The following is a 13,606-nucleotide window of genomic DNA, read 5'->3' as shown; positions in this document are numbered from 1 at the left end:
CAGTCTTTCACATGTTTATATATTTACCTTACAGTCTATGTCTGAAATTACAAATTCAGAAACCTGCCTCTCAATTTTAGTATCATTCCTTTATCAGACAATTCTTCAGACATGTCCTCATGCTTTCAAGCAAAAGATCTCAATTGCCTTCGTAAAAGGGATGAAGGGAGTTATCAGACAAGTGTTTGCTTTCTCAGCATCGTTCAAGATTTCAGGAAGAAAACATTTAACATGTTCACTATAAACTTCTGAATGGCAGAGATCATGACCTTGCCTCATAAGACTCAGTTTTTGTTTTGTTTTGTTTTATTTGTTGGTTGTAGAGCTTGAACTCTGAGCTTGGGCACTGTCCCTGAGCTCTTCAGCTCAAGGTAAGTGCTCTATCACTTGAGCCACAGTGCCACTGGGGTTTTCTGGTGGTTAATTGGAGATAAGAGTCTCACTGACTTTTCCTGCCCTGGCTGGCTTTGAACCACAATCCTCAGATCTCAGCCTCCTGAGTAGTTAGGATTACAGGTGTGACCCACTGGCACCTGGCAAACATAATACCCACGTTTTACCTGGCTTTAACCAATGTTGCCCTGAGTCAAGCCATAATAATAGGTTATGTTTTAGTTGTTCAGTTATTGCTTCTTCAAGTCCAAGTTATATCAGTATTTTATGAAATAAACTAATGCTTATATTAATAAATTTATTTATTTGAAAAAAAACAAAAGGAAAATATTTGGCAATTGCTGGTTTCTACAGTGATATTGGGTTTGGCATACTGATGAGTGGCAAAGGATTTGGAGATGAATATTTTCAATTGGGAGTAAGCAATAGAATTCTCCATTTCCTCACTGACATTGTAAGTTTAAGGAATGTTCTGTGCTATTATCCTGATAGTCTTGCAAATTAAAATAAAGAAGAAATGGTAACTCATAGCTTTCCATGGGAGACAACAGTTGGGGAAAGAAACAAGTCTATTTTTATTCTCAAAAGCATAAAATATGTAGGGATGAGGAAGAAGAACTCTTCGTTTTCATGCTAAAGTATAAAAATATTACCTTCATGGAGATTCACAGGAAGATTAGAATTAGGCCGCGCCAATTTCACAAGTTAATTATATATAACTGAAGGTAACTACTTCAAATTAATAAGAAGTCATTAGAGAATATTTTGTGTGTAACTTCTAGAATGGTCCTTATCATCTCTGATTATTGATATTCATATCCTTGTATGTCTTCTGCTAAGTTTGGGCTAGATAATTGACTAGAATAAGGTGAGATTAGTAGTGTGTGACATAAAAAGTAATATTTTCTACTTTTTCTGTTCTCTGTTCTTTCCCTTTTTTCCTCCCTTCCGTCTTCTCTGTATCTCCATCTCTTTCCATAATCATTCATTCTGGAGGAAGCCAACTGACCTGTCACAAGCAACCTTATGAAGAGAGGCCCATGTGGTAAGAAACTGAGGCCTCTTGCCAACTGTCATTTGAGTGAATGGGCTCAGAAGTAGATCCTCTAATTCCATTTAAGCTTTGGATGTCCATGGCTGGAGCTTGACTGTAGCCTCATGAGAGATTCTGAACTAAAAGGACTCAGGTGTGATCCTTGTAAATTTCTGATGCTGAAAATTGTGTAAAACCATTGTTTGTTGTTTTAAACCACCCAGCTTTGGAGGCATTTGTTGTGCATCAATAGAAAACTAATATACAATATTATGGTCTAACTGGGAAAATATGTTGGATAAGAGCAAAATGATATGTTCAACAAGAACATATCATTTCTAAGTAGGATTGTTAAAATAGGTCTTAGTAGTCCGACAATCAGAAAGCCAGAACAATTGGCACATTGTACAAAAACTAGGCACCTAAATGTTTAATCCTAGAAGCTGTTAGAGGATAGCTTTCAGGAACCCATGTTTGTTTGTGTGTGTTTTTTTAGGAACCCATATTTTTAAATGGATAATTGATATTGGAAAGCATATAAAAGAGTGTAACTAAATACATGACGCTAAACATATTCTAAACACATGTTCCTCTTCCTCATTCTCTCTGCCACTATCAAAGCTGAGGCTTTCCAAATGAATAATTAAGAAATCATTTTTTAGAGAAGTATTTGTGTATGGTTTCTGGAACAGTCCTCATGTTCCTCATGTCTTGCATTTAATTGCTACCAGGTTATTTCTTGTTTTTTAGGCTTGTCTCCTCTGCTAGACTGTAGGCTGCTTAAGGAAAAGATCGTGTCTCGTTCAATAATCCTCCTCCAACCACAAGTTCTTCTTATTTGAAATGCGAGATATGTGGATTTATTTCTGTATACCTTCTCTGAAACCACAAAAATTTTGGACCATTTTACATGAATCACTTCAAGTTGTCACCATCTTATCTGTAGTGAGATTCAGGATCTTCTGGGTTATTTGCTTCTGGCTTTTTTGCCTTTCTCTACTATGGCTTGTTTTCTCTGAAATCTTATTCAAAATGTATTCTTTACATATTGGGCATTATCTTGTGATGCAAGGAATTTTGCTAAGTGCCGAGAGAACCTATTGCTATGAATTAAACAGACATAGTCTTCACTTTCCTGCCATCTGTTACCTAAGGGCTTTGTACAATATTAGAAAAAGTAAGTAAACCAAAGTATTCTTACTCAGTGGCAACTCCATATCTGTAAATATGTTATGAGATTACAAAATAGAGGATCTATTTTTTAAAATATGACATTCTCCACTACTTATATTTAAGTAATATGAAGAAGACTGCATGAAATCTTCTATCCACTTTACATAATGAGATACAGAACACATGGACATCAGAGAGATAGAAAAGTGTCATATCTTAAAAATAGTTAGCTGGTTATTGTCTGAATATATTAAACAGAGAAAAGACCTTAGAAAATGATTTCTAAATCTGTGGTGTATAAAAAATATTAATTTGAGTAAGTAGTTCTGTAAATTACATTATAAAAAGACTGAAATTTTTCTTGAATCATTTAAACTACAATTCTATAAAATACACCTAATAGGGGTTTCTTTAAAGCTATTTCATTCAGAAAATCCATATAGTAAAATGGTACTGTGTTCTATATTAATATATATAATTTAAAGTCAATTCACATTTAATTGTCTATTTCCATTCATGGATTCTGGATTTTTAATGAGAGTGGTGACTTTTGATCTTTATTAATTGTATGGTGCTGTCTCTACACAGTGCATTACACATGAAAAGTGGCTCAGAAGTATTTGCTGAATACATGCTTTATTAAAAAATAAAGAAACCACTTGAAAGAAATAAAATCAACATGTAGGGCTATTCAGACGTGTGACAATAAATTATTTGTGTAGGATTACAAGTATTGATAGTTGTTTTCCACTCATTTCTTCATTTTTACTTTGATACTCACGGAAGCCAGATTTTTTTCTTCTCTACTTTAGCCTCCAACACATTCCTGATAGTTTCTTCCAGGGTTTTGTCCTGGAAGAGAGACCTCTCCTGGAGCTTATTCTTTTTTATCTTTTACTTTGAAGGGTCAGATAAAAAACAGCCCAGCTTGCTTATTCACAACAGGTTAAAATGTTTAAACTTTATTCTACAAGGAATACAAGCCACAAAATGTGTATGAGAAAAAAGTGACTGCAAAGCTAGATGCACAAAGAATCTTCGGCCAATATTGATTAAAATTGTTGTTTTTTTTTTTCCTCTCTGGTGGTGCTGGCCTTGAAACGAATGTTTATAGGGGGAGGTACAACACAACATTTGTATTTAGTTTTCAGTGAGTGTTACTTGTAGGAGTTCAGTGCAGCAAAGATGCTGTGGGATGACAGGACTGACACCTCAATGATGAAGGGAAACAAGTTATCTTTGAAGGATAGAAAGGATTTATTTATTATTACTTTTTGTCCGTCGTGGGGCTTGAACTCAGGGCCTGGGCGCTGTCCCTGAGCTTTGTTGCAAGGCTAGCTCTACAGCTTTGAGCCACAGCTCCACTTCCAGTTTGAGAGTAGTTCATTGGAGATAGGAGTCTCATGGACTTTCCTGCCCAGGCTGGCTTTGAACCATGATTCTTAGATCTCAGCCTCCTGAGTAGCTAGGATTACAGGTGTGAGCCACTAGTGCTGGACATAAAAAGTATTTAGTTAAGTAAAATGCATTTGACATGTGATAGATAACTGGCTATAACTGGTTCTAAATATTGAATTTGGATTTACTTGAGCTCAGTAAAATGAAGATTCATGTGATCTGTCAAAAGTCCTTGAAAACCACTGTACTAGGAGCATTCCTGTAGTTCAAAATTGAGTTCATTGATTCAGTCCATGTACCATGGAGAACTGTAGTGTCTCACAAGATCTTAGAAAGGATCGTGGATTTTGTTAGATTTTTAGGGGAATGATCAATGAATAAGATGTTACAAGAAATCAGGGGCTATTCTATGGTTGGTACCTTAATAATCATAACTTTGATGGAAAGAACCAAACAATGTTAAAGCTATAACTGATAAAGAAAAAGCAATCAATCATACTGGCCAGAATAGGGAGATAGTTGACAGTTCTCATATTCCTGTTTTTATTCTGTGCATTCACTTGATTACAGATTGGCTGTTATGATGACAGATACTCCAGTGGCCTTGTCTAATGTAGGCATTCTTTGAAATTACTTGTGTTTAACAGGAAAATACCATTGCCTAGCTATGAGTGCCAGATTAGCTGTTGGATGTCAGGAACTGTTTTCCAATTTCTCAGATGCATGAAAGATATTGATTTACTGGCAGTCAAGAAATCTCTATTTTTAATAAGATACTTCATGATTCTGGTTGAGGGAATCTGACAACCATGATTGGGAAAACATTCCTGTTAGGATGTGAGACTGGAAAAAGAAGAAAAGATTATAGAGGTCCTTGGAAAACAGTTCTTCTTCTAGAATAGTAACCATAAAAGGCATATAAGCAAAGAACAATATTGCAAAGAAGGATTCAGGAAGATTAGATAGTGAAAAAAAAAGTTAGGAAGGCCTAAGGGATGGGGACAGGCCTGGTAATGAGCAGAGAAGAGAAGCAGATAGACTACATGCTAAAAACCTCTCAGAGTACTAACCTTTCATAACCATAAATTGGATTAAAATATTGGTGGTAGGAATGGGAAAAAAGTGTTGGATGTAAAAGACATTAAATAAAAAGCTGAAATTCATTCACCTTGAGTCTAAAAGACAGGACTTATCTCGATATTCTTAGCAGCCAGCTCCATTCTTAGAGGCACAGTTAGCACCTAGTAAATATTTAAGAATGGATTCATATAGCTAGCTAGTAGGTTTAGCTAAATTACAATATGCAGGGAAAATGAACAAGGGAAAAATAAGCAGTGATTTAGGGCAGTTTGGAAAAGAAAATCATTTCTGATTAAGGGGCATCAATTTTGTCATGTTTAATCTTGTGATGGAACATTGAAGAGGAGATAGACACCCAGTTAAAAATGTGAGTTTGAAATTTGAAATGAAGACAGGACAATGTAGGGCTTCCATACTTAAAATGTGGGATGACTGAAGTCAAAGGGTACATGAAATTTTCAAGCCTGGGTAGATGAAGAAAGAATGGGAGATAGTCAATTTCCCATTGATTGGCCATGACAATCTTATTTTCTATCCTAGAAGAAGATTCGGTATTAAAGAAAAAATACTTTTATCTATTTCAAACCAAGCCATGTAGACCTTGTGATCGTGGTTTCTGAAAGCACCAAAGTATCTAGTAGATTTCTGTCCCATTCTATCTGTAGCTTCTTATACCTAAGTTGAAGTTTTCTTATCTGTTGATATTAAATGTAACAACCAGTCTTAAATATGGGTTCAGAACTGAAATTAAAATGCTGACCTCATATGGGAATGTATGGGTCATAACAAACAGTAAGTATGGAATAGCTAGTTTGTTGACTAGGGGGGGTGTTTCCATTTTCCCAAAACATGATCTCTTTAGTAGGAGTAACTGTCTTTAGCAACTATATTCTTTCAGATTACAAGACAAAAACTGAACATTAAAATTATCTGGTTGCTCCCAAAATAATGAAATTCTCAGATCACTTTCCACAAACTGTGTAAGTAGAAACTAAGAGACCAAATCCTTTTAACTTGATCACGAAGTACTATATCCAACCACTAAACAAATTGTTAAATAAAGCAAGTTTATTTGAGATAGCTCCTGCCTAGTCTGGTCTGAGTTTTGCAAGATATAGTTCCAGACAGATCATTTAAAATGTAAAATGTATGTCTTCCTCATCAAATTCTACCCAAAGATGGCAATAGTCTATGTAAATCCTCATCAGCTGCTTAACTTTGTCAAATAAATGTTCCAACAGTATACATTGAAAATCAAATTATCAATAGCTAGAAAAATAAAGTCCTTATAGATGAACTTGTAAATTAGAGTACTTGTCAAGATTCCCATATGGATATCAGAGATACAGGAGGCTGAAGCATCATTTTCTTCATGCACAGACATCCCAATGTACTGCAATAGTAGGTTGGGTAATCTATTTAAAAAGGGTATTGGGGGGCTGGGAAGGTGGCTCAGTGGTAGAGTGCTTGCCTTGCATGCATGAGGCCCTGGGTTCGATTTCTCAGCACCATATAAGTAAAAAGAAAAAAGCCAGAAGTGGCGCTGTGGCTCAAGCGGTGGAGCACTAGCCTTGAGCTGAAGAGCTGAGGGACAGCACCCAGGCCCAGAGTTCAGGCCCCACGACTGGACCTCACTCCCCCCCCCAAAAAAAAGGGTATTGGCCTGCATCTGGATGTATCTACACTTTAAACCAGTATGCATCCTTATCAAAAAAGTAGGAGAAATAAACATATATGCAATCTCTCAAAGTGATAAAGAAGACTGAAATCATAGATATCATTTGTTGTACTTAATCTAAATAGAAACAGAGTTACATATCCCAGGACACCAACTGGAAACTAGAATGTAAACATTTAAACTGCCTTTGAAATTGTTCCCCTATTCTTTAAATCATATCAGTTTCTGTGTCTCATACTTCTTGGTTGCTTTATATTATAAATGGAGAAAAAGCTGCTGAAAGTTTTGATCACTTTTCAACTTTTCAGGATTTTATAAATTAAAAAAACATAATACTGAGAGTTGAACTCAGGGCCTCCTGCTTGCTAGTCAGGTACTCTACTAATGGACTCATCTCCCCAGCCAATGTTTGTTTTAGTTATTTGGGGGATAGGCCTGAACTAGCCTTATGACCCTCCTACTTCTGCTTCCCACAAAGCTAGAATGACAGCACCCTGGCTCTATACCTAGCTCCTGGCTGAGACGTGCTGTTACTAACATCTTGCCAAGGCTATCCGCCATCTTTCTGAATCCTGCCTCCTGAATAGCTGGGGTGATAGGCATGAGCCCCCATATCTGGTAGATTTCAAGACTTTTAAGAAGATTATTTTAATAGTTCACAGCATGAGAGCATGAGTTAGATATGACGTATAAAGACATGGAAGCATTCATTTTAGTTAGCATGCATATTCTAGTTATATTGGAGCATACCAGTTAACGATATTGTTCAGGTTTTTTTTTATCTGAAGTTTAATATGAGAGGAAACACTAAAGACTGAGGGTATGATGTAAATGTAGAGTGCCTGTCTAGGAAGCATGAATTCATAACCCTAAAACTTCCAAAAAGAAGAAGAAAAAAGACAAAAAAGGAAAGAAAAAATGAATTCTATTTAGGATTGGTATCCACACTTCATTTTGATGCATTATTTTGTATGTTTTTCTAAAGGTTGCATTTTCCAATATTGCTGAAGGATTTTAGATTCTAGAGTTCTGTTTTTGTAATCCAGTCCTTTCCCAGTATCAGTAGAACTTCATTTGATGTGGTGCGTGATTCCCCTCACTTGCCCTTTTTCACAACAGTCTATTTCTCTGGAATATTTTGAGGCAGTTCTTACCATTTCCTGCTGGCTGGGACATTTTTTTTCCTGCTATGCTGTTTGCTTAAACTGTGAAGCCATTTCAAGTAGACACGTTTTATCATTCTTTTTTTCCCTTCAGAGGAACCTCCCTATAACTTATGGTTGTTAATAACCTCACCAATATGACATTACTAACATTCATTTATTTACCTCATTGAAAACAGAATGAAGGGCAGTGGTTTTTCAGTAGTAGTTTGCATCCCCAAATATTGAAAAGTTACAGTGAATTGTTGTTTATATACTTTCTTGAAGAAGTAGTGTCATGAAAGGGCTTTAATATGAAGTTAATAATTTAAAACATCCAAATAATAGATATTTCCAAAAATAATAAAGCCTTAACATAAAGCTCATGTGTTTTGGAGTTTAAAAGGAGAAACATATTTTCTACGGATGTTTTAGGAGAGCAAAAAGTATTAGGAGTAAATCCCTTAAACAACAGTTAGGACTTGTGTGTCATTATCTTCCTCATTGTCATTATCATCAAGGTACCTTCCTGACAGCGTGAATGTAGTATGTATGCCAATATACATTTTGTCTTATCACCTACTCTACTAAGATGTTCTTTGAGAACTTGATAATCAGAATATTAAGCCAACAGATACATTAGATTGTTATAAATGGAGGAAATAGACATTTGTTCCCTTTCACAGGTGCAAATTTAAGTGCTAACATTTTATGAAATTATTCTAGTACTTCCACTTTTTAATTCCCCTACAAAAGGGTCATGATTTGCAAAACATGTTACCATTAGCAACATGCCAGCATGATGTTACAGCAAATAAATCTACCATACTTGTACTTCAGCCACTCTACTAATATGTTTCAATGATTTATACCCATTGTGACAGTGTCGGAGGGTCAGGAACCCTAAAAGACAATTCATACTGTATGTTACACTGATTTGAGTGAACCCTAACACCCTTTCAGGTTGTGTAGCATATTCTTTTTTTCCCTTGAAATATAGGAAAATTACTAGATTGCTCATCAGTAAACAGAAGTCCTAGTTCTAAGTACACTTTTTGCTTACAAATCAACTGTGCTCTTAAAAAGCTTTTAAACCATATCATCTCTTAAGAGGACTTCTAGATTTAGCACTTTAAGCAGGCCCACAAAAATCTGTATTTAATGTCAGAATTTGATTTTACAGTTGGTAAATTTAGGGAGTAGAACATTGAATACTACAAATGGTTGAGACCGATGAATGTTTGAAATTCTGTAAGTCTTGTGATCCTGTCCAAACACAAGTACCAAAACAACTTGCTTTATTCTATTAGCAGGGATTCCATGAGAATTAGCAAAATTCTCACTTACAACTGCATAGAATTTTTGGAAAATCATCTCCAATACACACATAATGTGTAGCTAGCCACCTAATAGAATGGTCAAATACATATTCTAATGAAACAGGCTAAGAGAGCTACAACTTTGAATCAAGAAAAACATCCAATGAAAAGCAATTTTATCTATTTTATTTTTAAACTTTTTACACATTATTTTGGCTATTATATATTTGTAGATCAGTTTCAGATTCATAATAAAGTTGAGAAAAATAAAATAGAAATCTCCATACACATACCCTCATTTCCCTGTCCCACCATATTGATTCCCAGCCTGGTGGTATGATATTGAACCATCTGGTGAACCGTATGGCTGATAAACTGTTATAGTCATATTTGCATTAGCATTCATTCTTGGTTTTGTATGTTCTACTATTCAGAAGCATGTACAATGTATAGTATATAGCCATCATCACAGTAGCCACAGCATATCTTCTCTAATCTAAAAATTCTCTGTACTCTACCTATTCATTTTTCTCTTTTCCCCCAACTTCTAAACCACTACTATTTTTTTTATTGTTTATATAGTTTTGCCATTTCCAGAATTGTTGTTGTCATACAGTATGACAACCTTTTAAAATGTTCTATGTCATTTCATTGCTTAATAATTTATTTCTTTTTAGCAGTAATATTCCATTTTCCAGATGTACCACAGGTTATCTATCCAATCATTTACTAAAGAACATCTTGCTTCCAAGACATTCATCTGCAGGTTTTTGTGTAAACATTACTTTTCAGCTTTTAGGGAGATAAATACCAAGGGCTATAATGTTAGATTGTATAATAAGAGGTTTTTGGTTTTGTTTTGCTTTTGTTTTGTAAGAAAAGAACAAGAAGTGTTGTACAATTTTGTACTCTTGTCAGTGAAAGGGGATTCCTGTTGTTCCACATCAAGAGTCAGTATTCCTGCCAACAGTATTCTGCAATTTTATTATTTTAAATAGTGGCAAAGAAATATCTCTTTGCTGTTTTAAATTTCGTTTCCCACCCATAACTTTGGAGCACATTTGTATATGTTTATTAGCTATCTGAAGTCATCTTTGGTGAAGTGTCTCTTAAGGTCTTGGCTCTTTTTTTAATTGAATTATTTGTTTGCTCGTTGTTAGGTTTTAAGAATTCTTTGTGTTTTGGATATAATTTTTATTAGCTATATCTTTTATAAAAAATATATCTTCTCATTCTCATGACTTTGAGAAGTCCCACTTACCAATCACTTCTTTCAAGGATCATGTCTTTGGTGTTATGTCTAAATAGTTGTCATCATACCTATGGTCATTTTGACTTTTCTCTTATTATACCTTTTAGGAATTTTATAATGTTATGGGTTACATTTATATCTGTGACTCTCTCTGTCTGTCATCTATTTATAAAATTAAAAATAGATAATATGGGGCTGGGAAGGTGGCTCATTGATAGAGTGCTTGTCTTGCATGCATGAGGCCCTGGGTTTGATTCCTCAGCACCACATAAGTAGAAAAAGCCACATGTGGTGCTGTGGCTCAAGTGGTAGAGCGCTCGCCTTGAGCTGAAGCGCTCAAGAGTTCAGGCCCACGACTGACCAAAAAATAAAATAAAATAAAAATAGATAATATATTTTTGATAAATTTAACACCCAGGAAGGAAAAGTAATGATTGAAGACTAAGTTATAAAACAAATAAGGTAGATAACATTATCCAAAGATTTTGAGATATAAGCTGAGAATTCAAACATAGCTTGATAATGGAAAACATCTTCAGAAAGTTGGTAAGTGGAAAGTCAGAGAAAGGGAGACACTTAACAAAGGACAGCAGAGGTCATTGTAGGAAAATTTTCCTGAAGAAATAGCTTGATAAATGGCTTTTAACAAAACATAAATCCCATAAACATACAAATTTAAAGCAATAGCAGTCATTGGAGTAGTGGTACTACATTGTGCCAAATAAGAGGAACTAAAGATCCAATCAACTACCCTGCATTATTTGAGTTAATTACAATTTACAACTTTCAATTTCAGGTTTCTCTAGAAAGAAAGAGAAAAATGCAGGAAATCTTTTTAAATGATTTAAAAATACATTTTGTTTTACATGGGAAAATAGCCAATATAAATTTTATGCGAAATCAAATGAATCAGCCTTTTCTTCATACTGGGAATTGAACTTAGGGCTCTGTGCTTATAATTCCATCCCTGGAACCATGACACCATCCTTTTGCTTCTAGAGTTGTTTCAGATGAGATTTTACACTAAATTTGCCCAGGTTGGACTCAAACTATGATCTTCCTACCTAGTAGGAAGTGCTACTTACAAAACTTAGGTAGGAAGTGCTACTTACAAACTTAAATAATAACACAAATTTGCCACATCAATTTCTTTTTATTATTACTTCAAGGCAAAATATTTATTTTTAACTTTGTGTGTGTGTTTACTTATTTAGTGCTCCAGGCTGGCATTCTACTACGTGAGCTCCACTTCTATCTCGAACTGTTTTACTTTATTGATTTTATCATAAAGGTAATGAACAGAGAGGATTACAGTTGCATAAATAAGGTAACGAGTACATGTAATAAGGAATCAATTGTCCATTTTTAAGTATTATATATGACAGATATTTATCAACTGAAGAGATATCTTCTTAGTTAAGTTGTATGATTTACAGTAATATAACTTGGTGAAATAATGTGAGGTCTATAGTAAAATAGTGATCTATGAGGAATCTGTAAAAGATTCATTCTATCATTCTATTTTATGTGCATTTGAAATTTTCTGAAATGAAAGGTTAAAGTATTTTTCAACAACTGATCTATTATTTATAAACATATCACTTTGTTCAGACAAAGTAACACAAATGAACACACAAACTCACTTACATGGTGCCATGGGTCTTAGAAACTTTATTACAGACATTTCTTTGGTTCCTATTTTTTTTTTTTTTGCAGTAGCTTTTACAATGTTACTTCTCATTATCATGTAAGTTTTATATTCAGAACAGAGAATTTGTTTTTATAATTTCCACTCCAGGAACACAGGAAATCTTAAGAGATGGATGAGAACCAGGTACTTAGTGTACAATTTTCCATTGTGCATATGTAAACTAAGTCCCCAATTCTAAAAGCAGAGAGGTAGGATCTTTATGCCTTAGGTAAAGATGTCTCATTTGTTCCATGAGCAACCTGGATAAAGAGTTGTGTTTGGAAGCCTGGCTTTGGCTATCACCTGAGACTGGTGTCTGGGAAATATAGTGTCCTCAGCCTCCTGAAGGAGAAGAATGCTTGCCTCTTACTCACACTGTGCTTTATTTGCAAGTTGAAATCTCAGAGGAGACAGCCTGACTACCCAGCTGCAGAATGTGTATGCAGTGATTGTATCTGTTGTCATGGAAATTGAAATACAACCAATAAATGACACACCCCAAACAGATTAAAATTGACTTAGGGAAACTATGCAGTTATTACAAAATGTATGATAAAAACATTTTTATTATACCTTCCTAAATTTAAAAATGATATAGCCTGTGAAACAATTTCATAGATATCATTTTCCCTGATATTTCATTGGTAATAGCAAGACTGTTTCTGAATGAATTGTTAAAAGAGTATAAATAACTGCATACTACAGCAAATGGATGAACAGTATAAATGTGATGCCAGGCATAAATAATGATATACTTATGACTATATTTGAACATGATAGCACTGAAATTGAGTTTTGTTTTAAAGATTTCTTACTATTTTGAGGAGTTTTTTTCTAGTTGTTTATTGTGTGAGCCTAAACTTGATAATAGTCACCATTCATGCACTATTTACTATATTGTGAGAAACTATCATAGTTTCATCTCATTCAATTGATAATAGTATCTGGATCTTAATTTTTATCTTTAAAGGAAAGCTGAATCTCAGAGAGATGAAACATCTTGGAGCATAGGGTAGGATGTGAACATCAGACTGAGGATCTGTAAGCTTAGCAATAGAAGCCCTTTCCTATGGACTCTCAGTGCTACTATTATGATAAAAGTTTTTCACCGCACTGGTAGACAATATATTTTCAATGTCATAACTGTAAGTAGTTTCTACTATACGTACCTTACATTTACCTTGCAAGCACTCAACCCCTTGAGCAACACCACAAACCCTTCTTGCTTTAGTTATTTTCAGGTGGGGTTTTGTGTTTTTCCCAGGTTGGCCTAGACAGTGATCTATAATTTATACCTTCAGCATAGCTATAATTACAAACACACACCACCATGTACAGCTTTATTGGTTGAGATGAGGGTGGTTTGATTTGGTCTGGCCTTGAATTATGATCCTCCCAACTTTTGTCTCCTGAGTAGCTACGACTACTATTACTACTATTCCTGGGTG

The sequence above is a fragment of the Dipodomys spectabilis genome, unplaced genomic scaffold, assembly GCF_019054845.1.
Source record: "Dipodomys spectabilis isolate Male_0828 unplaced genomic scaffold, ASM1905484v1 ptg000783l, whole genome shotgun sequence".
Classification (NCBI taxonomy): Eukaryota; Metazoa; Chordata; class Mammalia; order Rodentia; family Heteromyidae; genus Dipodomys; species Dipodomys spectabilis.
Note: the sequence above shows the minus strand (reverse complement) of the source record.